General features: G+C 41.4%; 1 non-coding gene across 1 annotated transcript; it reads right to left on the minus strand.

Moving 5' to 3' along the window:
* Positions 1 to 13,955: 13,955 nt before the first annotated feature.
* Positions 13,956 to 14,062, minus strand: LOC132221501 (U6 spliceosomal RNA). Its single transcript, XR_009450030.1, has one exon. It is a non-coding gene; the product is annotated as a U6 spliceosomal RNA (small nuclear RNA).
* Between the last annotated feature and the right edge of the window lie 10,347 nt (positions 14,063 to 24,409).

Genomic DNA, 24,409 nt, shown 5'->3' on the forward strand with positions numbered 1-24,409 from the left:
TTTGTGGTATCATTTCTATTCCATTGGCCTGTCTGCCAAGCTGTTTAAGATCTAATTACCATAGGATTAGGATAACTCCTATATTGGGTAGAGTAAATTTACACCTCATTCTTCAGAATTCTTCAAGATATTCCCCACACATATATACCTTAGATTTATTTTTAGGACCAAAAACTTTTTGGTATATATTTTATATATACACATATGTGTACATATATTTAAAATTTTTAATGTTTTAATGTTGATTTTGAGAATAAACTTAATTATTGATTATTAATTTTGTATCAGAAACCTTGTTAACCTTTTTTACTCATTCTAATAGTTTGTGGTTCCATGGAACTGTTTACATGGAAAATCATTTTATATGTAAATAATGGAGGTTTCTTTTCTTTCTTTCCAGACATTGCGTAACATTTTTAAAAAATTTAATGTGTCTTTTAAAACACATTATTGAATAGAAGATAGAAGTGGTGTTACTAGCCATCTCATTTCATTCTTGATTTTTAAAGGAAATGTTTCTCATACTTCTTTGAAAATGCATATATATTTTGTGTAAAAGAAATAAGTGTAAATGGCATCAATGCAGAAACTCAATAACCTCTGTCTTCTAACCTGGAAGACCTGCTCGCACTGTTACCAGCGGACGGGAGTGAGTACCATGGTGGTTTACCTGTGAATCCCTTTGGTGAGATTTTAAAGATTTCTGGCCGCTTCTGGTTGCTTTGGAGTTAATTTCTGCCTCCGGTTCACGTAAAAACTGGTAAAAACCCAGAGCATCTCTGAGTGCTTACTCCAAGAATACATAATAAGTCAACTTTAATGGGTTTGGTTATTCCATGGACCAGGCATATGTTAAGTACTTTATAAGTATTATTTAATTTCAATTTGTTAAGGTTTTATGAGGATAGATAAAGAAGTGGGGCACGGAGAGGTGAAGTAATTTCCTAAGGTCACATAGCCAAGAAGTGACAGAGACAGGCTCCAAGCCCAGGCACTGCATATCCTGAACCCAGCTTTTGGGCGCCCCCTCTCCCCACCCCAGTTTTCCAGGGAGGGATCCCCCTAGCTTAGTACCTCCCAATGTCTAATTTTTTAATATATAATAAACAGATGTGATACCAATATGTTTTCCAAATATGAAGAATCATTACTAGAATTGAGTGTATTTATGAAGAGCGAGGCACTTGGGTTTGGGTTGAACCAGCAATCAAAGCTTTGCTTTGTCCAAAACTAGGGCACTTAGTTGAGTGCAGCAAGCTAATTGCATTTAGAATATTCTGAGCTGCGAGAGGCTGTTATTCACACAGGGAAGTATATGAGGAAGTTAAGAAAGCAGGTACTTTATATAGAACGCATGGCACCTGTCTGTGCTTTTGTGGATTCTTATTATTTTAAATGGCAAGTACAGTTTTGCGGCCTCTGGAGTTGTTCTTATTAGTTTCACGTCTACACAAACCTGGGGAAGCCCGGCCAGCGTGGCTCAGTGGCTGAGCTTCGACCTATGAACCAGGAGGTCACGGTGTGATTCCCGGTCAGGGCACAGGCCAGGGTTGCAGGCTGGATCCCCAGTGGGGGGTGTGCAGGAGGCAGCTGATCCATGATCCCCTCTCTCATCACTGATGCTTCTCTCTCTCTCTCCACCCCCCTTCCTCTCTGAAATCAATTTTAAAAAAAGAATTAAATAAACATGGGGCAGAAGAACCCAGGTAGCATGCTCCTTGTTCCGGCGGCCTGGTCCGTGCACCCTCCTCAGAGTCCACGCCCTGGAAACTGACCAGTTTAGAGGAACACGCTGTGTTCTACCCCAGCCAGACCCTCCTGCAGTTCCCAGGCTCCTGGGGGCCCTGGGCCTCTGGGATTGGAGACTTTTCCTCAGTTTACACACAAGCCTGGGGAGGCTGAGAGGTTAACACTCCCGGATGGGAGGAGTCCAGTGATAAAGAGAAGTTGGAGCTCAGATACCCCAATGTCGTTGCCCTTTCAGATGGGCAGTGGGGCAACCCTGAGGCGCTTTACAGTCGGCCCTGCCAGTCCAGGCCTTTCAACATGGTCCACTGCCTCCTATTCCTCTCTCAGGGGAGCCATCCAGGCTCCTGTCGTTAGTGATGAGCATGCAGCCCCTTGCCCAGCCCGGCAGGAGAGATCACATTAAAACTGGCTCCCACAGATGAGAAACTAAACTGAAATCCATGAGGCAGAGAACTGAAGGTCATCCCATTTATTGGAAGAAAATTCAACGTAAAATGATTGTATGTTATTTAAAAATATCAAGTAAGATAACTCTTGGGGCACCTGGTATGGCAGGCCTAACACCTAGATCTAATAGATTGATGTATTCCCTATCCCAGTTTTTCTTACCAGAAATTCTTTAGTAATGCCTAAGTATAAACATGGCAATAGTTCCTGAAACAATATGGCTTTTTAAGGATCTCTTTACGCTTCAAATGAAATATGAGCAAAAGCTCTTTTCCTACTCACACCCCACTCTTATTCACATGTCCTACTGTTGGGCCACATAGATAGACAGGGTGTTTGCAACTATTTTGATGACCTAAAGTGCATTGTAAATGTCTGTTTAAAATGTTCTCCTGTATCTTTCTACATTCCCGAAAGTGCAAAGCTAGAGGTGACGAAAGGAAGTGAGAGAAAAAAAACTCAGCCAAGTTCACAGTTTCCCACCTTCATGTTCTAGCACTTTCAGCCTGAACTGTTTATTGTTCTTACAGCTTAACTCCTTAGAGCCAGCAATAAAAAAGGGAAGCCCGGCCAGTATGGCTCAGTGGTTGAGTGACCTATGAACCAGGAGGTCATGGTTTGATTCCTGGTCAGGGCACATGTCTGGTTGAAGGCTTGATCCCAAGGAGGAGGCGTGCAGGAGGCAGCCAATCCATGATTCTCTCTCATCATTGATTTTCTCTCTCTCCCTTCCTCTCTGAAGCCAATAAAAAAATATATTTTTAAAAAAGGTAATATAACCCCATATATATAAAAGCCTAATATGCAAATTGTCCCCTTGGGAGTTTGACCAGGAGAACGGGCATTTGATTGCTTGCTATGACGTGCGCTGACCACCAGGGGGCGGCACAGGATGAAGGAAGGCCCCAGCCAGCAGCCAGGGAAGGGGGGCCCCAGCTGGCAGCAGGAAGGCCTGGATCAGCCCTGATCGCCGGCCAGGCCTAGGGACCCTACCCATGCACAATTTCGTGCACCGGCCTCTAGTAGAAAATTATCATCATTATGTTGGGTGGGCAAAAGTAGGTTTATAGTTGTTTGGAAGGCAGCTATGCTCACCACTATATATACCACCAACGCCCTAGGTTTATAGTTGTTTGTATGGAAAATAATATAAGAATTTATAAACAATAACAAAGGAATAAACTGTTTCACGTACTCACAATTGTAAATACTTTTGCCCACCTCTATATTTATAGAACAAGCAGAATTTTCACTTTAATTTTTTCCCCCAGATTTTGTTAATGAAAATAAAGGCACTCACTCACATATTCCCTTTTGCCAACCTAGTAGCCTGAGGGATTTTTGGAAGATCCTTACATAATTTCCCCTAAGAGATATAAGAGAAAGATGAGTAACGTGGATGTCCCTCTCTGGAAATTAATGCCATGCAAACCAGAAATACCATTTTTTTTAAGTATAAACAACTTTTTCAATCTTGGAAATAACGTTTAGAAAGCTGATTTTTTCTTTGAATAGGAAACAAAGTTCCTTTAAAAAAGCTTTGATTTTGTGTTTCTGCATAGCCTCTTTCTTCTCCCCGAAAGAGCCAGCCGTGTCCTCATCCATCTCCCTCCTCATCCGACTTCAAGACAGCAACTAGGACCCCTGGTTGGATGCCATCTTCAAAATCACAGCTTCCCACAACCCCAAAGTCAAGGCCCATCCAGATGGCTGACTGGAGTGGTTTTTAGGGGAGACCGGGAAGAAAAATTAAGGGCAGTACTGCAGGTTACATAACCGAAGCCTAGAATGTAAGCATACACGTGTTCCTATTTAGCACCTCTTGAAAGGAAAAGTTCAGAATAGAACTGCTGTATATTTAGATCTGTATCACCCCTGGCTGCCTTGTCGGGTTCCCATCCTCCAAGGTTACCCCATAAATAATAGTGGCGCAAACCCCTCAGCATCTCCCGTGGAGGCGGATGCCCTTAGTATTCAAAGATGTTGCTGCAGCTGGTCCATCCTTACAAGATCCTTTTCTGCTCCTTTAAGAAAAAAAGGTGTCCTTGCCTGTGACTTCTGTAATACAAAGCAAAAGGGAAGAGATAAACATGATTCCTGCAAACGTGAAATCTATGATGCTGGCTCGTTCCCCTTGGGCTGCCTGGCCCCTAGGAGGTGCTCAATGAAATCCCTGTTGAATAGGCAGGGCTGTGACCAAGTTAAGGGGATGGTCTCCTTTGCACAGTGCTTAGGTAATTAGCTTCAAAACCAAACGCCCCACACTCCCTGGTTTTCATTCTAGCTCATGATTACCGATATCCTTATCTACCCCAGAGAAGCGTAATGCATTTCTCCTTTCATTGCCAGTGAGTCCCAGGGCCGCTGACTTAGTTTCCTGTCTCACCAACACTTGCTCAGAATGTGCTGCGTAAAAGGCACGCATAGACCAGCCCCAACGAGCTTCTAGTCTGAGAAGATGTGCATGAGACCATCACCTAATATGTCTTCATCCTAATGCATTTTCTGTGGGAATCTTATGTCGCAGGCAGGACCTACTTCTCTGGCCTAAATCTCAGAGAGAGAAAGACATCGGGGCGAATTCACACCCGGCCCAGACCTGGCATCGAAGGAGAGCGAGATGCACACCTTAGCGGACGTAACCCGCTAAGATTTGCAGCGTACACGCTCCCACAGCATAACCTACTGGAAGCTAACCCACAAATGGCTCCTAGAAGGTGGTGGCTAGTCTAATAAAAATACTAAAGCTGGTGAGACGGCTCAGCAGTTAGCAGCCAGGGCATTGTTAGCGGAGGCTGGAGAAATGGGGACCTATGTTATGCATTTGGGAGGCATCTGATAAAACCATCCCTGCAACTCCTGGGAAGAAAGCGAGCATTCTGAATATGTCGGTCACTTCCGGCAACAGCGCTGTGGAGCGGAAGGGTCCTCATGTGTGCCAAGGACACTGGCCGTACTTGGCAAGGCTCCATGAAACACGAAGACCCTGGAAAAGAATCCCCCAGTGGAGCTGAGTGAACCCAGAAATTCTGGGGTTTACAGGGTAAAAGAGGCAACTGTTTCTCAAAAATAACTAGTAAAAGATAAAGCTGAGATTTATTTAAATAAGTTTTCAAAAGCAGTTTAAAATCACTTAGAGGCGTTTCTTTGCAGGCGCTAACATTTCTGGAAGTATTAAGGGGCCACCTAGGAAACCACTTAGGGCTGACAAGATGGACCAAGGGGGAAGGAAACAACAGGGGGTGTCTTTCCTACTTGTGCCCCATGAGCTCCTGGCCTAGAGGAGGTGTCCAGAGCCAGAAGCATCTGGAAGCCGGTCATGGGTGTGGCTGCACCTGCTGCCGATGGGAAGTGAAGAGATGGAGCCGGACTTTTGAGAGTCCCGTTTCCAGGGCAGCAGCCACCTGGATGAACCACCTGGAGTGTGATTCCTTGGCATCTCACCTTCTCTGGGCAGGTAGGGCGATGAGGAAGTTGCTCAGCACCAAGGGGGGGGGGCCTAGTCTCTAATGCTTTCTTTATCCGTAGCCAAGAATGATAGAAAAGTAAGGGCTACTCTAGGGATAAACAGAGAGCCATGCAGAGCAATAAACGGAGGAAGGAGCCTGAGGAACAGATCCGCTATCCTGAGAAAGAATTTCTTACTACTCGTCAAGGGACATTTCCCACAGCATGGCGCCTTGCAACATTTGCCCAGGTAAGTTCTGCTATGGATCCGGGTATATATTAGTGTGAGATCCTGGGGTTCCCACTTCGATCACGATTGGGTGGGGGGAGTGAGTGTATCGTAGCTGGGGGAGGGAGGAAAAAGCATCTACTTGTGACTAAAAGGGGGGATTATTTGTGACTAAGAGCATATGGTGGTGCCCAGTCACTTGCCATGCCCCTAATCATAGGACTCTTTCTCCAACGTGTGTTCACAAGCGTTGCTGCGGCCCTGACTTGGCCAAGGAAGTGTGAGTGGGAGAGACAAATGCCTCTTCTGAGCCCGAGGTTCGCAGCTGCTACATGGACCCACTGACGCCCTTTCCCTCTGCCAGGAGCCTGGCAGGAAGCTCCTCTGGCCTTTCTCCCCAAACCAACAAAGCCCCACGGAGCCCTCATGGCCGAGGAAGAGCCAGAAACCTGGGCCACACACCCTCTCACTGGGTACTTCCCCTGTAATACACCTAATATTGTGGAAGTTACAAAAAAAATTGTCAAATCTAACAATCTCCACCAGTACTCGTTTTATCGGAAATGAGAGCTGGCTTCTATTTTCTGCATACCTAAGACAAATGGTGTGATTTGCTTGTCCATGTGCTACAAAGTGAAATCGTAGGAAAGGATGGAAAAGGGCCTGTGTTACTAAAGACATCACTGAGTCATGGATGACTCAAAAATCTTAAGCAAAAGATATATGTTTCCGAAGGACTTTCCTTTAGAAAAAAATGTATTATTTTTGCATGTTGGCTGAATAAAGGTATGTTTGTTTTCTAGTTCCTTTTCATTGAGATCCAGGCTGCCTAAGAAGACAATCCCATTTTTTTTCTTTATATAATTGCTTAAAGTTAAAGCTGCTCTATGAATATAAATTATTGAATAATTAAACCTATTTAGAGTTCCAAAGGAAGGTAATGCTGACTAGTTAATTGGTGTGTTCCCCTTCTATTTAAAGCTTTGCCAGTCTTCCTCTTTAAATACCCACATTAAAATGACTCCAGAGCTATCTAAACCTTGCTGTTGTTTTTAATAATTGAAGAAATATATTTTTTGGCGTGCATGCAGGAAAACAAAGCCTGATAAGTGGAATCTGGACAGTTGCATAAACAGAATTGCTTGCACAATTTGCCTCTTCTCTATGGTTTTAGATGGAAATTTACATCACAGCTCTTAAGTATTTATAAGCTAACAGAAAAGATCCCTTTTTCATATGAATAGGACTTTTTTAAACATCTGGGATAGAGGCTGTTGGGATAGCTGCTCCCAACCTCAGCAGTGAAGCTAGGACTGGAATTCCGTTAGCCTTTGTGTCAATTTCTGTTTGTAGAGAGCCCAAAAAGAGCAGTCAACTTCATTTATAGACAGATGTGTCTCCATCCTTGCAGTTTAATGAGCTCCTTTTCTGTAATCCTTAGCTCCTTTTATGAAAGTTAACACTTTGCTAATATAGCATATTCTTAGTAGCAAGGCTTAAAATCTGATCAAACTGGATGTTGAACAGCAATGGAATTCTATTATAGAGGCAGTTTTTTTCAGGGTTCTTGCCAGGGAATTCTTATAAATAGATCCTTCTAGAACTTCCGGTAACTGTTTTTTGTTTGTTAGTATGTTTTTCTTTTTTTTTTTTTGCTGAACTCAAACTTCTTCCAGGGCGAAGAGCAGCTACTGAAGACCATCTGCTCACTTTTGTTGTGAAATCTTACATGCATTTACCTGCTGGTTGCATGCCTTTTGTGTCATATTCTTGTCATCGCATCCCTTCCTTTTGTGAAAGATCTTGCTATGATTATTCTCATTATAAAGTGGGAAGAGTAACCTACATTTCTTTTCTTCATTCACTGCCAGAAGAGGGGCCAAAATGAGAATTTAGAAAAAAAATTAGTAGACTTGATTTATATGGGAGATCATCAATAATTAAGAACTGAATTTCAACTGTAGGAAACCATTTCTGACATCCCTTCTAGTTTATAAAGCAAGTGAAACTAAAAAGATGTACTTCTTGAAACAATGGACCAAGTATTATAGTAAAAGTTAGGTATTCATATTTCAGATGATAACCCCAAACCTTTCAGTTAAAAAAAATTTGAAGAGCCTTAACTGGTTTGGGTCAGTGGATAGAGCGTCAGACTGCAGACTCAAAGGTCCCAGGTTCGATTCCAGTCAAGGGCAAGTACCTTGGTTGCGGGTACATCCCCAGTAGGAGATGTGCAGGAGGCAGCTGATCGATGTTTCTCTCTCATCGATGTTTTTAACTTTCTATCCTTTTCCCTTCTTCTCTGTAAAAAATCAATAAAATATATTTAAAAAAAGAAAGTGCAACTGTAGCCTTTCTTTATAAAAAAAAAAAAATTGACGAGGGTGAATAAGATGAAAACCGAAAGGAACAAGGCAGAATCACTTCAGCCCTAGGAGGAGACAGGTTCGAGTTCAAGGTACAACCAACCTATGGTGGTGTCTTAACGCCATAACCATGTTTTTAGTGAATGTGTCAAGGCTGGTAAACCTTGGAGGGGACATGTATTCTACAAGATAACAAACTTATTTTCACCTGCCAAAAATATCCATAGAGTTTTCTTTTCAAATAAAGGCAAAATCCAATTTTTCATGGGGATGAAAGAAAACAAAACAAAAACCAAGTTTGAAGAGTTATGGAGTTGCCCTCAATGTGTGAGAATCATAACTCATATGAGACCCTATTCCGAAGATTCACACCTCTGAGAGGTTTCTCAAAATAACCATGAAAAATATAATAAAATATAGTTATTTGAAAAAAATAATGACATCACCCTAAGTTCAACACCTCTAAATTTGATGTTAAAATGTATTTAAAGTAATTGTCCTGATTTAAAATAATTCCTAACCTACTATATATTTTGTTTTCTGTTAGAAAGAATTATCATTGAATCTTTAATCAAATATTACAAATCCATTTCTAATAACAATGAAATGTTTATTCAGTATTTGAGTTACATAATTTCATTTCAGTTAAGTGCAAAGTCATTCACAAACTGTCATTTATTGCCATTTATTTTCATAGGTAAATAAATAAAATAAAATCCTGGCATTTATACACAGATTATAAACCTAAATAAAACTTAAAGAAACTGCCAGTTTACCTCCAACTAACCTATACAAATAGACCGGAGATTTCAGAAATGAAACCCCCTCAGGCCTCATTAAGTGTTTTAAAAACTATGCACATATTTTTTAGAGAATAATAGTGGAGTGCTAAAAAATAACAACAAAAACTCTAAAACACATTGTGCTTCTTGGCCTGGCCAAGTGAGTTCAGTTGGTTGAAGCATGATCCTGTACACCAAAGGGTTATAGGTTTGGTTCCTGGTGGGGGCACATACTTAGGTTATAGATTGGATCCTGGTTGGGGTGCATAAGGGGGGCAACTGGTCTGGTCATTGTTTCTCTCCTATCTCTTTCTCTCTCCCCATAAACATATCCTTGGGTGAAGATTAAAAAAACAACAACATTGTGCTTCTTGTCTGCATAGAGACCAAGAGGGAAACTGAGCCCAGCAGTGAAGGGCGGTCTTTGAGGTTGGGCATCAGAACGTGTGGCCTTCCTTGTGGGGACGGATGACACGTGCACGTGGAGCCCAGAGCCGAAAACAGACCAGAGCATATGGTCCGGAGCTCAATATACACTGGGGCTTTAACGTCAGTACATGGATTTCTAAGCTTCCTCTTCCAAACGCTGGTAAAATCGGAGGATTCACACTCAGTTAATTCTAACTTAGCTCTTTCTGGAGAAGGAGTGACAAGTGCTAACCTCACTGAAATTTTGACCGGGCTGTTCCCACCCATTTTCTTCTGTCCCTTATGCTCAGCATCTGTCCCTTATGCTAAACATGGGGGGAAAGGTCTCCAGAGCCTGCATCCTATCACTCCTCATGTTCTTTGCAGTAAAATGATGAAAATAATAATCAGAGTGTGGAATCCGAGATGATGTCTACTGCCTCCGTTTTCTTCTTTCTCCATTTCTAGCATGAACTGAAGGACAGCCAGCGCTAGTGTCTGGCTGTGTGAACATGAACCTGGGCATCAGAGCCCACAGTAACGTCCAGCGAAGGACTAGTTCTGAGGGACATGAGTCTCTGTTTCAAAGATAACGTAAAGTAAAATTGTTAATCTTCAATGTTCAAATAGGTTTGGCAAATGCTGTGTATTGATTTCCCTTCTTGGAAAAGTCGCAATGACATTAATATTTGAAAGGCTTGGAGAGGTCTTCATGCAGAGAAATATGAGAGTCTCCCACACAAGCAGAACCACGACAAGCTTGTGCGTGGTGTGCTGGGTGAAAGCTGCTGTTCTCTACAGCCCCACTTGGGGACTGCTACCACAGAGCAACACAAACCAGGAGCCAGTGCTCCATAGACCCCTGGGCAGGACCAATATTAAACATCATCTGGACCGTAACCAAGTCTTCAGCATCCTTTATTTTATGTTATGGACCTGACCTCAGGACACACAGATACAGAGTGAAACCTCTCCAAAAACCGCACCTCTCAACCTGGCCAACTGACTGTCTTATAAACGCATTCTTTGGTCAAAGTGGGAGGGTGAGGTGGGAAGAGGAGGAATGGGCTCCAGGTGACAGATTCAATCAGTAAAAACTCCGTGTTGTAATTACAGTAAGTCAGTGGGATGTCATGTTCAGCACAGCCTACGGAACAGAGACAATGGTATCTTACTAACCGAGTATGGTGGCCGGTGGGTGCAGTGCTCATCGCTTTTGTAAGGTATATACATGTTGAATCACTGAGTTGCACACTGCAAGTTAATATATTATTGTATGTCAACTATAATTAAAAATAAGCTTATATAAAGTTGTTATAATATAATAATAACCTTTGAAGGCCTCTTTCCCTCCCCCTTCTCTCCTGACCCAGATCCTGTGTGTGTATAATACCTATAAAAATGATACTATTTCCCAAACTCTATTGTAGTAAAATGTGGTAAAGGAGACATAAATGAAGTAACCACAAAATTAAATGGAACTGGCAAGCTGAGGTGAAGTTTATAAGTGAAGACAGGGCGGCCAGACATTGCTGGGCCTGGGGATGGGTAGTCATAGGGAGGGTTGAGGGTAGTGGATGAATATCAGTGATTTTTTCCCCTGAAGAATGATGGTTAAATGAAGATCACAAGGAATAGTTGCTTTTATTATCTTAGTAACCACTTGAGAATGAGACAAAAGTCTAGATTAAACTTGCTGAAAACTGCTTTTCTTTCATATGCCCTGCATGAGTTATTTTTAACCAGGTAATCAATAATTTGTTAGTGGATGCACCTATGAGCTCAATACCAGGGGAGATACTGAAGGTGAATAAGACTTGGTCTCCGAGTCAAGGAGTCTAAGAATTACTGAAGGTGCTAAAATGGATAGACACAGATGTGTCCATGTTCCCAGACACATTGGGGAATGCATATGAAAGGATTTGTAAATCCTGAGAGAAAATACATCACCTCCCTACCAGTGTACGATTTCTTCCTCCTCTTACAAAAACTTTGACTACACCGACGTGAAATGAATACTGGAATTCCTGAGACAAAATTCAAATCACACAGGAACCTTTAAAATGCTATGTGCATAGTATTGTTTCAACATTTAAAAGGAAAGAAAAGAAAAGAAATCCTTCAGATGCTTCACTAAACTTTGTGCGCAGCCTGCTTGGCCTGGACAGCTGCTCAGGTTCTCACTGATGACGGAGAGCTCCTCCGGGGGGGGGGGGGGGGGGGGTGATGAGCTGACCCCGACTTCCCCAGGCTTCCCCAGCGCCAGTCACCGAAGCAGCGCCCCAAATGGCGCAGGCCAGCCTTCTTCTCTGGGCGCCTCCTTGCATTTCGTGAAAACCCGGAGCAGACTTTCCCTAGCGATGGAAAATGGAGCAGCTCAGGACTGAAATCCCTTTCTAAGTTTTGAACTTCGCTGAATCAGGATGGACCCTCCTTAGAGAATGGTTGTCCATAATCTTCCTCATATTTCCTCTGGTATTTTACATGGAAGCATTTTCAAGACTCTAAATGACCGTGTTTTGTTTTGTTTTTCTCAATGATGACCACATTGAGAAAGGCAATGGGATCATCTCTGTTCTTTATTCTGCTTTCATTTCATTTTTAAAATTCTGACTGGGCCTAATCAACCTGGAGTCTTTTATTCCTTACAGTTCAGAAAAATGCAGACAGAAAAAAAATCAGTGTATTTGTTGGCAACCAGGTCAAGTAACTAGTCAATTTCATAAAAGGTATGCAGGAAGGGGAAAGGATGACACTGAGTTTCATTCATCAGAGCCAGTTTATGTGACCCTGGGGCAGCGAGCACAGCTGGGCAGGGTCCTGTGGACAAAGCTCAGGGGTTTTCAAGGGCTGCCCTGCATGCGCATGTAAACTCAAAAATGTCATCTCCCGTCTTTGTGTTTCAGATGGAATGTTCTTCCTTAAAATGTCCAGTCTTTCAGAACCTACTTCAGGTTTTGGATATGAATTTGTATTTGTAGCTCACCACTGTGGAGCTTTTCCCGGTCACTGGCACATGTTGATTTACTTCACTAGAAACGGAATGATGGTAGGCAATGTTAGCTCCTCCTGAACACGTGTTTCATCTTATTTCAGTGTGTTTGCTTTTTGCAAGCTACACTGTTTTCCAGCCCAGCGCGGCCTGTTTAGCTATTAATTTTTCACACAGGAAATTCTCTAGGAATGTGCCTCCTGGTTCTCATTTGAACAAGAACCCAAATCTATCAGCACAGTGACTGGCAGATGGGAAGGTAAGTTTTGTTTGTTCTAATTTTAAATAGAGGACTTCACCCAGTCACTTAACTAATGACTTCTTATGAAGGTGTCTAAATGAGAGGATGACTAGCGTGCTAAATATTACCCATCTATTTCTACAAATATATATGGGGTGTCCCAAAAAATGTATTCACACTTTGAATAATTATCAATTCCAATGGGTTAAATCTGAAAATAAGGAAACATCAATTGAGCTGTCAGCTTTTAGTAGTATATACATTTTGGGGCTATATATATATATATATATATATATATATATATATATATATGATGTGAGCACACTGTAATTCAAAGGTATTACTGCTACTGTGAGGTTGGTTCTTGACTAGACATCGATATTCCAGTTCCTTTTTTCTCTATTCCAGTCTAAAAACAAAACAAAACAAACCAGAAAACCTACTGAAAGAGCAGAAATAAGGCAACTCAAACAAACTAAAAATCAGGACATGAAGCAAATGCCGGGCCATAGCAGACTCTCCAGTCATTGATAGATCTGTTGAAATTCAGCTGCAGGAGGCTGAAGCCATTCTATCCATCTTAATGAAGAATGTTTAAACACAGGAAATTAGTTTCTTTAAAAAATCAGCCAGAGGACAGCAAGAGGCTGACTTTCCAGAGAGCTGTACTTGGGCCTCAGACGGGGGCTGCAGGTGGCTTCCACTGGAAACTGAGTCAGACCTTCCTCCAGTCCCGGGAGGTAGCAGCTGTCACTCCCCTGCCACATCGCCCCCCATCTTTCTCAAAGCCACGGACGGGTCACGGCGGGAGGAAAGCTAATATGTCAGCGCTTGAGGACATCACCATCAGATGCCAAAGCCTCACACTCCATTCCTGCTTCCCAGTCTCAGGTGCACACACCAGGTCGGAGGGATCTAATTTCCATTTAGAATACACCTGATAGGGAGTCTGAGAAACGCGGCTGACCAAGCTCTGATGTATAGGAGGGCCCATCAAAAGGGATTATGTCCAATCAAAACAGCCACTACCCACTCGTCCTTTGTCTCTTTTATATGTGTGCGTTGCATTCAGAATATTTTAACCCTTTACCCTTGCCCATGTAAACTCAACTGTTTTAAGCTGGAACTGTTTTGAATAACGCAAAATCAGATTGATTTGTACAGGCAACCATGGGAGAAGGCAGCCTTTGGGCAAACAGAGAAGATGAAGAGTCCTAAGGAGCAGCCTCCGAGCCCCCGCACTGGGAAGACTTGCTTCGTTGCCCTCAAATGTCACATCTCATGACCTGACACTAAAGCTACGGGACACTTCACAGATCTGCATGTCACCCTGGCGCAGGGGCCATGCTAATCTTCTCTGTGTCCATCCAATTGTTATGTATGTGCTGCCGAAGCAAGCACATGGGCTGGGATTTTTTTTAAAAAATGTATTTTTATTATTGATTTCAGAGAGGAACGGAAAGGGGCAGAGAAATAGAAACATCAACGATGAAAGAGAATTATTGATCGGCTGCCTCCTCCATGCCACACACTGGAGATCGTGCCCATAACTGGGCATGTGCCCTGACCAGGAATCAAACCATGACCTCCTGGTTCATAGGTCAATGCTCAACCGCTGGGCCACGCCAGCCGGGCTGAGCTGGGATTCTGAGGCTGACCATATGGCATGAGAACATCAGCCTGCTTGCAATGGATTCATTGGGTCTTCCTCAGTTTCAAAGTCATAGGGTTAGAAACGATCTTTAGCTTGGGGAACGGGCATTAGCAGTCATGGCACGGTGTTGTTTTTCTTACCAAATCTGCAAGTTTCTTGAATTCTTTCCCAGGTTACATAATGGCCACATTTCAAAGGATCTTATATCCATTTCACTTGGTTCATAAAATTTCTATTGGAGTCACCCTTTCTGCATCGGAAACATTTTCATCTATCAAGGCCCTTTTCTCTTGATCATTCCACATCTTTTTTTTTTTTCCCTCTCTCTCTAAATCCAAGCCAAACAACAAGAGAGCAATCCAGGACAAACTCAGAAACCACACATTCATTTAACTAATAAGTTACAGTGCTTTCAGACACACATTTATCTAACAGCCCACCCTGCCACAAAGCGTGGAGTCTAATGGCGAGTTTAGAATGCAAGGGCACTTTAATGTAAAATATAAAACTATGTGGATAAATTAGAACATGCTTCCTCCGCTTTACTCTGCACCACCTGCTTCCTGGTCTGGACCTCTTTGTCCTCATTTCTGTTTTGAGATCGTGTTCCTGAACTTAAAAATCTGGTGATCTAATAATATGGCAGTCAGGACAAGGAAATACAGCCATAAATAGTAAAATAAAATCCTTTAAACTTGGTTCCGCAGCAGAGCTGCAGTCATAAAGATGTTTGCAGATATATCTTGCAATCCTGCCTACCAACCTTCAGACATATTTAACTCTGTTAAATGTGTATTTTTCTCTGCATGCTTGGCCTTAACGACCCCTTAGGCTCCTCTTTGACCAGCTTCCAGTGTCCGTACATATGTAGGGAGTTGGTTTTCTCCACTTGTCTCTGACTCTACTGATTCATGTAGCAAACCCTTGTCAAAAAGAATCTTGATTAATAATCGCTTTCAAATATCACTCTCTGTCTCACACCTCCATGCTGAATATTTTTAGTATTTTTTTGTTCACCATTGAATCAAAGCATGATGTCATAGGCCTGTGTGGCTAAGTGGTCGAGTGTCCACCACTGAACCAGGAGGTCATGGTTAGATTCCTGGTCAGAGCACATGCCTGCATTGGGGGCTAGATCCCCAGCAGGAGGAAGCTGATCAATGATTCTCTCTCATTATTGATGTTTCTATTTCTCTTTCCCACTCCTTTCCTCTCTGAAATAAATAAAAATATATTTAAACAAACAAACAAACAACCCCTCGCCTCAAAAGAAAAAAACACACACAAAACCACGAAGTCATAAAAGTGATATATTAAAACTCTTTATCCTGTCCCCCAATTTGCACATGAAGGAAAAAAGCCCAGAGAGTAAGGGATTTTTCCATCCACTTAAACATTTATTCAGCATTCATCAAACATTGATGCAGTACCCAGTCTGATCAGCAAACAAGCATACTTCCATTGTGTCCTCCTCAATGCCTGGCAGTGTACCTGACTCCTACAATGTGTGCAAGCGATACTGATCAGATGGATAAGTGGGTGTGTGAGTGGATGAGTGGCCGAATGAATGCATATGAAATATACTGAGCATCAAAAATCACAGCAGTCTTCCACTGTAACTCAGCACTAGTGGCTCTTCCTAAATTTCAAAACACAAGACACTACAGGTTGGGAACTTGCTTGGGAAAGTCTGCTAGATTTCCGATTTCAAACCTGCATTTATACAGGAAGCTGCCTTTACATGTTTCTGGTTGGTTTAAAGATGCAAAAGAAGAGAAGAGAGAGTACTGTTCGCCAAGGTAACCTTTACTGCAACCACTGCGCACCACAAACCCGGTGTTGGCCTGCAAAGAGATAGACCGCCAGCTATGTTACTTGTATTCATTTATGCAATACATATTTATAGGGTATATGTTCATGGATAGATGATTCCCACCCTGTAGGGCCAAGGGCTTTAGTTTTTCCTGTTGGTCGGCCTGGTTTTGAACACTGGTTTTATAATTCATTGCCTATGTAACCTTGTCGGTTACTCAACGACTCTGTTTCCTAATTGGTAAAAAGTGGATAATTCTAGAATCTATCTCGTAGGGTCTTTGTGAAAATAAAATGAGTTAATACTTGTGAAGTGCTTAAGTCGTGTATTTATTGATAAGAATAACACTGGTGATGATCTCCATGGCCACAGTACCATGTGTACGTCCAGGGATTTAGAGATTCGTTAAGAGATAGTCCCTATCTTCACAACATTTTAACCTGTTGCCTCATTATAGGATGTCTAATGTATGAGCTAACCTTCGATTGGCATATTCCGTTTTATTAATAAGATTACATGCTCCAAAAAGATAGACACTTATAGATAGATCAGGGGTGGGCAAACTTTTTGACTCGAGGGCGACAATGGGTTCTTAAACTGGACCGGAGAGCCGGAACAAAAGCATGGATGGAGTGTTTGTGTGAACTAATATAAATTCAAAGTAAACATCATTACATAAAAGGGTACGGTCTTTTTTTTTTTTTAGTTTTATTCATTTCAAACGGGCCGGATCCGGCCCGCGGGCCGTAGTTTGCCCACGGCTGAGATAGATACATTTATTTATAAATATGTATATTACTATTTATATATTGTATCCTTTTCTATGTGACACATTGATATATTTGGTAGAAAATATAAATGAGCTGTACACTGGATTCCTATTAATTTGACTGTTTTATTTCTTTGAAGGTTATTTTTATTTATCCTTGAGGTGAATCTCATTTTCACCTCTGAGTGTCACCATGTGATTCTGAGAGTAATGCTCTCAATATCAGAAACAGAACCCAAACTGCAGTTTCCAACTTTAGTCTTTGGTTTCTTGGAAAGACTGTAATTTTTCTTACAAATGAGTTACTCTGTCAGGGTCCTTGCCTTTGGAATTAATCATTAGATCTTCTCAAGTAAATTTTTTTTTGTTTCATTTTCTAGAAAAACATTTTAAAAATATTTTTATTAATTTCAGAGAGAAAGAAAGAGGGAGAGAGAAACATCAATGATGAGAAAGAATCATCAATCAGCCACATCTTGCATGACCCCTACTGGGGATGGAGCCCACACCCCAGTTCCTAGGTCGATGTTCAACCACTGAGCAACATGGGCTGGGCTCAAGTAGATGTTTTATTGCTCATTGTCTTTAAACACTTCATGGTGAATTTTCTGGAGATTCCTAGCAGAGTGTTTCCTCACTGGAGCTCTTGGCTCTCTAATTATCTAATTTCTTCCTAAGCATCTTCTCAATAGAGTTAACAACCTCCCTAGTTTTCCAAGGGCTATATGCTTTCAGGATATAACTACAATTATATATAGACAGAGCATGTATCTTCATATTTCTATGAGTACATTCTCCTACTTTATCAGATTCAGAAAACTATAATTTATCCTTTTTGGATCAAAGGCAATGACATTATAATTATCATAATTCTGCCACAATTTGGGCCTAAGTATGGGTAGCAATATTGAATAACGCATCTGGCCCAATTATAATATTGAAGTTATAACCACAGATTGGCAAAAGAGATAATATTAAGTCTAACATGGTAGTGGTATGGCAATGGGCATTGACGGCTGTGCCAAATGGCAGTCTGGCAATTTTAAGAGCCTCTTAACAGCCTTAAAGTTCTTAGTTATTTGCCCTTATGAGTCATTTCTAGATTTTATTATCAAGACGTAGAGTTTAAATGTCTCTACCAATTCATTAATGGATCAACAACTATGTATTAAAATAACATCTTTCTTAAAGGAAATTTGTATTAAATTTAAACTCTAGTCTTTAAATGTCTCTGAAAGTTAAATGAATACAGTCAAGATACATGTAAAATGGGGAGTCTGATGCCACATCCTACATTTTATGTGAAAGATTCTATGTGGTTTGGATGGAATGGAGCATGAAGCATTACCTTGTCAAATGCCGAAGCACCTGGAAAAGTGCCTTTGCCCAGAGTCAGTGCTCCGTGAACATTTGTGAGAGCTGTATGGATTCTGTCGCTTAACATGCACTCCTTCCCTGATCCATAGGATCAACGTACACAGGATTTATGTGCATGTCCTGTATACATTATAACTGCTATTACTGCTACTAAACTAGATTCTTTAAAAACATTTTTCTTATTTCACAAAATTATTTTGTAAGCATATTCTTGTAAGTATTTGCTACTTTATTTAACACATATTCACTGAGCATCGACTATGGGTCAGGTACTGTACATACTTCTACAAGTCTTTGCCCTTCGGTAGCTTATGATCTACCTAGTGATGCATACAGGCAATAACAACACAGGCTGATGGTGTAGACTCATTCCATGGCAGGATGGCAGTATATGGGCAGGGCTATACAATTTGGGAGAGGGAGAATATAAAGACTTTTTGAAGGAAAGGACAAAAAAAACAACAACAAAAAGCTAAGATGAGATAGACAAGGAGGGTGCTGATACCCGTTGTGACAGACTATTGTACACACTGTCTCTCAACTCTGGGATCAGTGACATAGAGTTAAGTAGCCTGAAATAGACCATGGGTTCTTTGTTTGTCTGTTTAATTCTCCAACCACAGTCTACTTCCTAGTGTTATTGGTTCAAAGCTCCTGTGCCCGAAGTTTCAAAAAGCCAAAACTTAAATTGTCAGAATTTGGAGGAAGGGAAGATTTATTGATGAAGAAAGCACCAATGGAGAAGATGAGAGACCTAGTCCTTAAATCCATCTCAAGAAAGTAGAGAACTCAGGCTTCTTTTATGTCAAGGGGAGAAATGAGAGGGGCCATTTTGGTAACAGCCAAGCCATAAGCAGAATTCCTCTAATGATTAGCCTGTCCAAAAATCAAGACTAAGCAGGAGCTATTTGCCTGAAGGCCATGGGATCAAGACAAAGTCAGAGAGACCAAACATTTCCCTCTGTTATGCCAGTGCGTCCATGGTGGTGACTAGTAAAAAGAGAACTGAAAGCCCTAACCAGTTTGGTTCAGTGGAGAGCGTCAGCCTGCGGACTGAAGAATCCCAGGTTCGATTCCGGTCAAGGGCACGTACCTAGATTGCAGGCACATCCCTAGTAGGGGGTGTGCAGGAGGCAGCTGACCGATGTTTCTCTCTCATCGATGTTTCTAATCTCTATCGCTCTCCCTTACTCTCTGTAAAAAATCAATAAAATATATTAAAAAAATAAAGTTCATAGATTATCTTTAAAAAAAAAGAGAGAGAACTGAAAGCAATGAAGGCAGAGAGAAATGGCATGCATAGGGCCCAGAGGCCAGACCTCAGGTGTCCCTGGGGAAGACCTTTAATGTGGTTGAAGAATGATGTTTGACATGGAGTGTGTTGGAGGTGGAGAGATTAACTAGATACTGTATCATAAAATACCCAGTAAACCACATCATGTACCATGTACATTGCAAGAAATACACCTGAAATATTTTGGGGAAAATAACTTCGTAATTTTTGTGTGTGTCAAAAATATTACCTTGTCCAATAGAAGCTGAATTTCCTGTGACTTTCCTATACGTATCATTGGATTTCCCCCTAGGGAGGCCCTCTCTGATCTCTCGGGATAGGGCGTTGCCCTTGGAACTGTCGCTATTGTTTCTTATGGGAGTTTCACTACTGACATGTGTTTCACTTTCTGAACCCAGACATCGCTATTATTATAATTGTCTTCTTGCCTTCATCTCTGTGACGATGAGAGTTTCCCATGCTGCCCTTCTGGCACTCCTGTCAGGAATAATTCATCGTTTTTACATCAACTGCATTTCCCCTACTATTCTTCCTTTCCCATACAGATGGTAAACAGTGATGAGGCTACTTAATTCTCTCACTGCCATGACACAGTCTGGGACCAGAACTGCCTGCACGGAGACAGCTTTGCCTGGAAAATGGTTTTTTCTATAATGTATTGTAGCCATTTCCAGAAACGCTGAAGCTGTTTACTATGTGAATGGGACATCACAGGCAAATGCAGATTGTTTGGGGGGGGGGGGGAGGGATCATTTCTCTTTCTTCTGATCCGATAGGAGGAGTTCCAGTGCAGAGCCCCTACTATTCATGGGACCAATGACATCTGGATTCTAATTCTCCAGGGATTAACCTACCGCTGGGCACTTCCTTCTATTCTAGGAGAAGAGTAGCATTTGCTCTTAGTGTTTATGAGGCTCTATTTCCCTTTCTCTTAGGAGTTTACTGCCCTTGTTTCCAAGAGTATGAAAGTAATTTGTTGATACTTATTTGTACTTATTATTGGAGTTATTTTTTTTTCCTTTTGTGTTTGTTATTGGAATTTTTCCATCATTATTACTACTTTGCACTTATTGACTTGTAGTAATGTACAGGATGTTTTTTTTTACACCTTGTTTTTAAGTGACAGTATTTCTCAATTTTAATATTTTTGTGACATTTTACATATATATATATATTTTTAAATTTTATTGAGTGGTATAGAGATTGCAGACCCCACTACCATTCTCCATTTCTCCCACACTGACAACTTTTTCAGCAAGGCATAAAGTCAAAGGAAAACTATATTTCCAAGGCCCTCTAGGAGTTAAGGGTGGACTTGTGTGTCTAAATTCTGGGAAACGGAAGAAAACTTGGAAATCATGTGCTGTTTTCAGGGACTTTCCTGAGAGGCACATCATTGCACGCCCATTGCCCATTCTTTATTGATCTCTCCATCCTATAGTGAAGTGCAAAGGCTCTTCAGACATTAAGATTTTAAGGAACAGAGGAGTGACGGATTTCATGCACTAGACCCACCATGCCAGCCAGGGACTGCCTATCTCCAGAGTGAGCCTCTACTATGTTTAACCCACTGCCAACTCTTCTTCCGCCTTGTGAGTGCATGGGGCACTACATAATTCAGGGTATTCTTATTTCAAGGTCAGTGGATTAATAACTTTAACTCCATCTGCAACTTTAATTCTCTTTTGCCATCAATAGAGAGTAATTATGCTTTGTATTCCTGTCCATATAGTACAACAACAGAGGAGAATAACTATCTTGTAGGTTAAATAACATTTTAAATCCCTTTATCATCTAATGGAGTTTACTACTTGTGAATCTAATATACATTCTTATCTCACTTTCCTGATTTTATTTAAATAGAGGCATGCAATCAGCTTAAGAGAACCAACACATGAGAAAAATTCTCTAAGCCACCCTTTCACATGGTTTGGACAATGAGATGGAAGTGAAAATTAAAAGGGGTGTTTTTATCAGGGAATAGTGCCCCCCAGGCTTCCTGAACCTTGTACCAATTGTTGGAGCTCCAGTGAGCATCCTGTGTCCTTGAAGTTGGAAACTATGAGAATTCAACAGATCAAAAGATAGAAGGACTTCAAGTTCTCCACGTGTTTGGGGAACCCCTACACCAGCCTGGCCTGTAACCCCCCTTTTTTTAAAAAAATATATTTTATTGAGTTTTTACAGAGAGGAAAGGAGAGAGATAGAGAGTTAGAAACATCGATGAGAGAGAAACATCGACCAGCTGCCTCCTGCACACTCCCCACTGGGGATGTGCCCGCAACCAAGGTACATGCCCTTGACCGGAATCGAACCCGGGACCTCTCAGTCCGCAGGCCGACGCTCTATCCACTGAGCCAAACCAGTTTTGGCTGGCCTGTAACCCTTTTACATGAGATAATAAACTACTTAACTTAAGGAACTGAAGACTTTACCAATTTACTGCCTTATTACTTGTTGAATGCAATTCCTAGGTTAAAATTTGTTCTCTTTGTGTATCTAAGATTATGTGTTTTTTAATTTATTTTTCCTTTTTTTCAATATTCAAATCATCTCTGCAAACTGACATTAGCAAAATTAATTACCTTGCTTCAGTTCCATGCAAATTTGTATAGTGTTCTTACAATACAGCTCACATAAATGGATGGGGGAATGTAAATTGCTTAGCCAATGGATTCAATAACACTGGTTAATCGATGTTCCTAGCAATATAGTTTCAGGAACATACAGATGCATCACATACACTTGTGGGTTGAACACAGCATTAAAAAAAAAAAAGTCCATGTATTTCCCGGGCATTGTGGCTCAGTGGTTGAACTCCAATCCATGAACCAGGAGGTCACGGTTCAATTCCTGGCCAGGGCACAAGCCTAGGTTGCAGGCTCCATCCCCACTAGGTGGCGTGCAGGAGGCAGCCAAACAATGATTCTCAGCACTGAAGTTTCTATCTTCCTCTCCCTCTCCCTTTCACTCTGAAATCAATAAAAAATATATTTTATATTTTTTTAAAAAGGAGAAAAATCCTGCATTTAGGAACCACATATAGAACCTCAGTGATAGTTGCTGCGATGGACTTAAATCTAGACGCACAGGTGAAGCAATCATGATAAGCCACTGCCGTGCTTCCCCTCCCAGAAGCACATGGGAGCTCAGCTGTGTTTTACCCCTGGCTTTTCAAAAGATGTTTGATCCTTAAAGAATTTGCTAATACTTTAAAGTTTTACACTTAAGATCTATAAAGATGTTTCTGCGTCTGAGTCTGCCATGCGATGGTTTTACTTAAACAAGAAAATTCTACCCCGCTCCAGACCAAGAATTCAGCCCACACGCGTTTGCAATGCTGTCGTTACAGTGAAAAAAAAATAAAGACGTTTGAGAAAAAAATCTGGCTGAAGATATAATGCAATGAAAGGAAAGACCCGGCCTGGAAAGAACTCTTTAGGAGGTCACACCGAGAGAGATTTCATTCTTTTCTTGCCCTAAACATTTCCGCCATGGCCCTCTCAGCCTTGTCCAACTCCAAGTGTACATTTTATATAATGGTCATCATATAAGAGGTCCTTGCTATCCATCAATCACATGCATTTTTAAAAAATATATTTTTATTGATTTCAAAGAAGAAGGGAGAGGGATAGAGAGATAGAAACATCAATGATGAGAATCATGGACCAGCTGCCTCCTGCACGCCCTCTACACCTACATCTAAAACATGCAAATTTAAAAAATTTGAATTAATTGATGGTGGTCATTAGAAAAACCTTGTATTATGTGAGCAATGTGTTTGGTGACTTAATTGAAAATGTTCCCTTTGGTAAAATAATATATTTTTTTATTTCACTCACTGTTTAAACAAATTTCCATAACTACTGTAATAATTTATCTGCCATCTCTGTATAATCATATTAACTTTATTATTTTGAATGAGCTTCGAAGGTCAGCCATTTAAATAAAAAATTAAAAACCTGGGCTAGCACATAGGAAAGTTGTTGCTGGCAATTATTTATCTTGGCCTACAGTTTACCTCGCCTCAGCTATCTTATTACCTAAGATTGCTTTCCTCAGCCCACAGTCTGTCTTTCAGCTCTGGAAACTCAATAACTGTGGTCTTTCTGAAACAGATTCATACTAAGTGTCCCCAAGAGACTGATGCAGTAAACTAGAAATTTTATGCATGCATGTTTAGTCTTCAATGGATTTGTCGCATGGGTGAAAATACTAATCTCATTCAGCGTGGAAATGGAACTGATGATCAGAAGAGGTTTTGGTGAGGAGATTATCACAAGATCAATCCAATGAAGCAACCTTATGAATGATTTGATTTTGGATGTATGTAGTCAGTCAACTTGGAAATTCAAAATGCCTGCATCTCGGTGCATGTCTCCAGGACACAGAGCCACCCCGTTACCTATGAGCCTCTGGTCTTTGTCCTCTCCATCAGCATCCATTCCTGTCCCCAGCAGGCCTAGGTTGGGAACTTCTGATGATTCATTCCTTTACTTTCTCCTCTGGGTCTAAGGTTGGTTAACTCCCCCAGCCCCACCCTTTCCTTTTCTCCTCTCCCCCCGCCCCCCATTAGCTGTGTAGATTGTGTAAATTCAACAAGGATAGCCAGTTCTCCTCAGCCCCGGAGTCAGTTTCCTTGGGGGGACTTTGCTTGGGGATTAATGAACTATTTTTACAGCTCGACTTTTAGAGGATGCTCTTATATTCTGAGTTTCCCTTTTTCTGAGAGAAGCCTCAGTGCAATTCTGCAAGTACCGACCAAGGCCTACACCGGAGGCTGCACAGAGGAAGCCTAACGTTTCCCGGCTCGGAGGCTGCGGAATGAAAGCCTGAGGCCT

The sequence above is a fragment of the Myotis daubentonii genome, chromosome 18 (genome assembly GCF_963259705.1).
Source record: "Myotis daubentonii chromosome 18, mMyoDau2.1, whole genome shotgun sequence".
Lineage (NCBI taxonomy): Eukaryota > Metazoa > Chordata > Mammalia > Chiroptera > Vespertilionidae > Myotis > Myotis daubentonii.